Below are 6,756 nucleotides of genomic sequence, written 5' to 3' on the forward strand. Positions count from 1 at the left end.
CATTCATGAAACTTACAGTGGCCTTAGATAGATCAGAGACTAGATTTGCTAAATTAGAAGCATTTTGTTCAGAGTTCTCTGTCTGTTGCTGAGTTGATGATGGAAAAGGCTTGCTATTGCTAAACCTGTTTCTTCCACCATTATTAAAGCCTTGTTGGGGCTTTTGATCCTTCCATGAGAAATTTGGATGATTTCTCCATGTTGAGTTATAGGTGTTTCCATAAGGTTCACCTAAGTAATTTACTTCTGCTATTGCAGGGTTCTCAGGATCATAAGCTTCTTCTTCAGAAGAAGCCCCTTGAGTACTGTTGGATGCAGCTTGCATTCCATGCAGACTCTGAGAGATCATATTGACTTGCTGAGTCAATATTTTATTCTGAGCCAATATGGCATTCAGAGTATCAACCTCAAGAACTCCCTTCTTCATAGGCGTCCCATTGCTCACAGGATTCCTTTCAGAAGTGTACATGAACTGGTTATTAGCAACCATGTCAATGAGTTCTTGAGCTTCTGCAGGCGTTTTCTTTAGGTGAATGGATCCACCTGCAGAAGTGTCCAGTGACATCTTTGATAGCTCAGATAAACCATCATAGAATATATCCAGGATGGTCCATTCTGAAAGCATGTCAGAAGGACACTTTTTGGTCAACTGTTTGTATCTTTCCCAAGCTTCATAGAGAGATTCACCTTCTTTCTGTCTGAAGGTTTGAACATCAGCTCTAAGCTTGCTCAGCTTTTGAGGAGGAAAGTACTTGGCTAAGAAAGCCGTGACCAGCTTATCCCAAGAGTTCAGGCTGTCTTTGGGTTGAGAATCCAACCATAATCTAGCTCTGTCTCTTACAGCAAAAGGGAAAAGCATGAGCCTGTAGACTTCAGGATCTACTCCATTAGTCTTAACAGTATCACATATCTGCAAGAATTCAGTTAAGAACTGAAAAGGATCTTCAGATGGAAGTCCATGAAACTTGCAGTTCTGCTGCATCAGAGAAACTAATTGAGGTTTCAGCTCAAAGTTGTTTGCTCCAATGGCAGGAATGGAGATGCTTCTTCCATGTAAATTGGAATTAGGTGCAGTAAAGTCACCAAGCATCCTCCTTTCATTATTATTATTTTCGGCTGCCATCTCCTTTTCCTGTTCGAAAATTTCTGAAAGGTTATCTCTGGATTGTTGTATTTTGGCTTCTCTTAATTTTCTCTTCAGAGTCCTTTCAGGTTCTGGATCTGCTTCCACAAGAATGTTCTTATCCTTGCTCCTGCTCATATGACAAAGAAGAAGGCACAGAAAAATAATAATAATAATAGAGATCCTTTATACCACAGTATAGGGATCCCTTTGTGAGTAGAAGAAAAGAAGAAGAAATTCGAACACAGATAGAGGAGGGGGTTCGAATTTGGTGATGATGTGAGGAAGAGATGTTAGTAGATGAATAAATAAATAGAATAAGATGAGAGAGAAGGAGGGAATTTTCGAAAATTATTTTTGAAAAGGAGTTAGTGATTTTTGAAAATAGTTTTTGAAAAATGTTAGTGATTTTCGAAAATTTTTGAAATCAAAAATAAAAAATAAAAATAATTAGTTAATTAAAAAGAAATTTTGAAAAAGAGGGAAGATATTTTCGAAAATTAGAGAGAGAGAGTTAGTTAGGTAGTTTTGAAAAAGTTAAGAAACAAACAAAAAGTTAGTTAGTTAGTTGAAACAAATTTTGAAAACCAATTTTGAAAAGATAAGAAGTTAGGAAGTTAGAAAAGATATTTTGAAAAGATATTTTTAAAAAAGATAAGATAAGAAGATATTTTTGAAAAGATATGATTGAAATTAGTTTTGAAAAAAATTTGATTTTTAAAATCACAATTAATGACTTGATTCATAAGAAATCACAAGATATGATTCTAGAACTTAAAGTTTGAATCTTTCTTAACAAGCAAGTAACAAACTTCAAATTTTTGAATCAAAACATTAATTGATTATGTTATTTTCGAAAATTTGGTATAAAAATAAGAAAAAGATTTTTGAAAAATATTTTTGGAATTTTCAAAAATAACTAAGAATTTTGAAAAAGATTTGATTTTTGAAAAAGATTTTGAAAAAGATAAGATTTTCAAATTGAAAATTTGGTTTGACTCATGAGAAACAATTTGATTTTAAAAATTTTTGAAAAAGTCAATCCAAATTTTCGAATTTGATGAGAGAAAAAGGGAAAGATATTTTTTTGATTTTTGAAATTTTTATGAAAAACATGAAAATTATGCAATGCATGAAATTTTTAGATCAAAACAATGAATGCATGCAAAAATGCTATGATGAACACCAAGAACACTATGAATGTCAAGATGAACATCATAGACACAATTTTGAAAAATTTTTAATGCAAAGAAAACATGCAAGACACCAAACTTAGAATTCTTTAATGCTTACGCACTAAGAATTCAAGAATGCATATGAAAAACATGATACAACACAAAACAAAAAATCATCAAGATCAAACAAGAAGACTTACCAAGAACAACTTGAAGATCATGAAGAACACCATGAATGCATGAAATTTTCGAAAAATGCAAGATGCATATGCAAGTGACACCAAACTTATAACATGACCCAAGACTCAAACAAGAAACATGAAATATTTTTTATTTTTATGATTTTCTAATTTTTTTGGTATTTTTCGAAAATTATATGAAAAAGAAAAATAAGGATTCCAAAATTTTTAATATGAATTCCAGGAATCTTGCATTCTTAGTCTAAAGCTTCAGTCCAGGAATTAGACATGGCTCACTAGCCAGCCAAGCTTTCAATGAAAGCTCCAGTCCAAAACACTAGACATGGCCAATGGCCAGCCAAGCTTCAGCATGTAACACCAGAGTATATTGCTCTTGATAACAAATTGCTGCTCATCATTTACCAAGTATGTAACTTACCTCTGATGGTTTGGAAGCCTCAGTCCAAAAGAATTTAGACATGGCTTTACAGCCAGCCAGGCTTCACATGCTTCATGAAACACTAGAATTCATTCTTAAAAATTTTGAATAAATTTTTGAAAACATTTTTATTTTTTTTCGAAAACAGATGAGAGATTTTTGAAAATATTTTTGAAAGATTTTTGAAAACAAAATAAAAAAGAAAATTACCTAATCTGAGCAACAAGATGAACCGTCAGTTGTCCAAACTCGAACAATCCCCGGCAACGGCGCCAAAAACTTGGTGCACGAAATTGTGATGTCCAGGCTCAAACAATCCCTGGCAACGTGAGCAACTTGGTGCGCGGATCTCAATACATAATTGTCACAACTTCGATACAACTAACCAGCAAGTGCACTGGGTCGTCCAAGTAATACCTTACGTGAGTAAGGGTCGAATCCCACGGAGATTGTTGGTATGAAGCAAGCTATGGTCACCTTGTAAATCTCAGTCAGGCGGATATAAAGTGATAATGGTGTTTTCGAATATATAATAAAAGAATAGAGATAGAGATACTTATGTAAATCATTGGTAGGGATTTCAGATAAGCGAATGGAGATGCTTTTCGTTCCTCTGAACCTCTGCTTTCCTGCTATCTTCATCCAATCTGTCTTACTCCTTTCCATGGCTGGCTGTATGCAAGGGCATCACCGTTGTCAGTGGCTACATCCCCTCCTCTCAGTGAATAATATGCTCACGCACCCTGTCACGACACGGCTATTCATCTGTTGGTTCTCGATCATGCTGGAATAGGATTCACCCTCCTTTTGCGTCTGTCACTAACGCCCAGCACTCGCGAGTTTGAAGCTCGTCACAGTCATTCAATCATTGAATCCTACTCGGAATACCACAGACAAGGTTTAGACTTTCCGGATTCTCTTGAATGCCGCTATCATTCTAGCTTACGCCACGAAGATTCCGGTTAGGAGATCTAAGAGATATTCATTCTAGCTTATTTCATGTAGAACAGAAGTGTTTGTCAGGCACGCGTTCATAAGGGAGAAGGATGATGAGCGTCACACATAATCATCACCTTCATCACGTTCTTGGGTGCGAATGGATATCTTAGAAGCGAAATAAGAAGAATTGAATAGAAAACAGTAGTACTTTGCATTAATCTTTGAGGAACAGCAGAGCTCCACACCTTAATCTATGGAGTGTAGAAACTCTACCGTATGAAAATACATAAGTGAAGGTCCAGGCATGGCCGAGATGGCCAGCCCCCTAAAACGTGATCACAGGATCAAAATACAATCCAGGATCCAAAGATGGTCAAAAAGACCAGTAAAAGGTCCTATTTATAATAAACTAGTCACTAGGGTTTACATGAGTAAGTAATTGATGCATAAATCCACTTCCAGGGCCCACTTGGTGTGTGTTTGGGCTGAGCTTAAGTGTAGCACGTGCAGAGGCCATTTGTGGAGTTGAACGCCAGTTTCTGTGCCAGTTTGGGCGTTCAACTCTGGTTTTGGATCCTTTTCTGGCGCTGGACGCCAGATTTGGGCAGAAGGCTGGTGTTGAATGCCAGTTTACGTCGTCAATTCTTGGCCAAAGTATGAACTATTATATATTGCTGGAAAGCCCTGGATGTCTACTTTCCAACGCAATTGGAAGCGCGCCATTTCGAGTTCTGTAGCTCCAGAAAATCCACTTTGAGTGCAGGGAGGTCAGAATCCAACAGCATCAGTAGTCCTTTTTCAACCTCTGAATCTGATTTCTGCTCAAGTCCCTCAATTTCAGCCAGAAAATACCTGAAATTACAGAAAAACACACAAACTCATAGTAAAATCCAGAAATGTGAATTTAACATAAAAACTAATGAAAACATCCCTAAAAGTAACTAGATCCTACTAAAAACATACTAAAAACAATGCCAAAAAGCGTATAAATTATCCGCTCATCAGTGTTTTTTCCCAAAATTTTGGTTCAATTAATAACACAGAAGAGAACTTGTTTTTTGAAATATATGTAGTTTGGGTTTTTGAAGTTTGAAGGTTTGGAAGTTGGGTTTGGTTAAGTGATTGGGGTAATTTGACTTTGGTAATGGCTTTGCCTTTTGGGTCTTGACAAATTGTTTGTTGGTTCACTGCTTGAGTTAGTCAGTTTGAAATATTAATTTCTTCATCTGAACTATCACATATGTCAGCCCAATATTTATGATGTAGCTTTGTTAGCCCCGCATCTTGTAAGGCTAAAAGGGTTTGGATTGGAAAGGCATAGTCTGCTTTAGTCTGTTTGGCTGGGTAGTTTGTTGTTGAGTTGATGATTCAACTATATCTTTTAGCTGGGTAAATGACCCAGTTGGTTGTTGGGTTGATGAGGTAGGTTGGTGGGTAGATGACCCTGTTGGAGTACTTGACCCTGATCTTTTAATTGACCCTAGTAGGGCTAGGCGAATGCCTCTACCACTTGAAGAGGCTAAAGATGCCTTTTTAGGCATTCGAATGTGATCCCTGTAAATATTCACGTGTAAGATAATCAGGGAGAGAGTTTGAGATTCCTTGAATGTATTCAATTTCGAAATAAAAAATGCTTAAAATTTCTTGTCCTCGGACAAGAATGTGTTTGGATGCAAGATTCTTTACATCTTTTCGTAAAATGTCTTTTGCAGACTTACAATCTACCCTGGCCAAAAATTTTTGGTTTAATAAATCAGATTGGAATTTGGAAATGCATAAAACAATTGCTAAAATTTCTTTCTTTATTGTGAAATAATTTTATTGGGAAGTATTCCAATGCTTAGATATAAATGCAATGACGCATTCTTTATTATTTAGCTTTTGTTTTAGGATACAACCATAACCTAAATATGAGGCATCAATTTCAACAATTTTGAAGGCTTGGGGAACAGGGAGGTAAAGGCAAGGGAGTTCCTTGACACAAAGTTTGAGTAGTTTGACAATCTTTGTATGATTATCTGTCCAAGGAGGGGTTTTTTCCTCAGACGGTCATGAAGAGGTTTGATGAGGGTGCTCAAATTTGGAATGAAGTCGGCTACATAATTTAGGTAGCCAAGAAACCTTTGGAATTGTTGTTTCTTTATAATGTGATCAGAAAATTTATCCGCAAATTGGATAGCTCTATTTATAGGTGTAATCGTTCCTTGGTAAATCATGTGACCAAGAAAACAGATTTTAGTTTGGAATAAATTAATCTTTTGTTTAGAAACTGCTAGACCATTATGCTTGATAGTATGCATAAAAGTTTTCACATGCTTAAAATGAGCACGTTATCTATGTAGACAATGGCAAAGTCAGAAAAAAGATTGAAAATATCATTCATGATTTTTTGAAATTCAGACGGAGCATTTTTCAGGCCAAAAGGCATCACATTCCATTCACTCTGTCCGAAAGGCACTGTGAATACTGTTTTGTATCTATCAGCCTCATTAATATGGAATTGCCAATTTCCAGATTTCATGTCAAATTTTGAGAAAATGTTCGCCGAGTTTAGTCTATTTAGTAATTCATTTTTGTTTGGGATAGGATACCTTATCCATTGGAGAGCTTTGTTTAGAGGCTTATAGTTGATAACTAATCTAGGAGTGCCTCTTTATAATTTGGCTTGTTTGTTGACATAGAAAGCGGAACAAGACCACTGACTTTTACTAGGCCTGATAAGCTTTTTGTGCAAGAGATCTGTAATCTCTTTTTGGCAGTATTAGAGGAGTTTCTCATTCATTTGTATGGGTCTAACTTTTGTTGGAATTTGGCTTTCCTTGAAATCCTTTTCACAAGGGAGATCCCCAATATGTTGTTTTCTATTCCAAAATGCATGAGGCAAATCGAAACATATTATTT

At 35.9% G+C, this 6,756-nt stretch overlaps 1 non-coding gene across 1 annotated transcript; it reads left to right on the forward strand.

Annotated features, from left to right (window-relative positions):
* The first annotated feature begins 619 nt into the window (after positions 1–619).
* On the forward strand, positions 620–727 carry LOC148544548 (small nucleolar RNA R71). Its single transcript, XR_015901602.1, has one exon. It is a non-coding gene; the product is annotated as a small nucleolar RNA R71 (small nucleolar RNA).
* Positions 728–6,756: the final 6,029 nt, after the last annotated feature.

This window comes from Arachis ipaensis, chromosome B9, assembly GCF_059453495.1.
Source record: "Arachis ipaensis isolate K30076 ecotype BB chromosome B9, ASM5945349v1, whole genome shotgun sequence".
In the NCBI taxonomy this organism is placed as follows: Eukaryota; Viridiplantae; Streptophyta; class Magnoliopsida; order Fabales; family Fabaceae; genus Arachis; species Arachis ipaensis.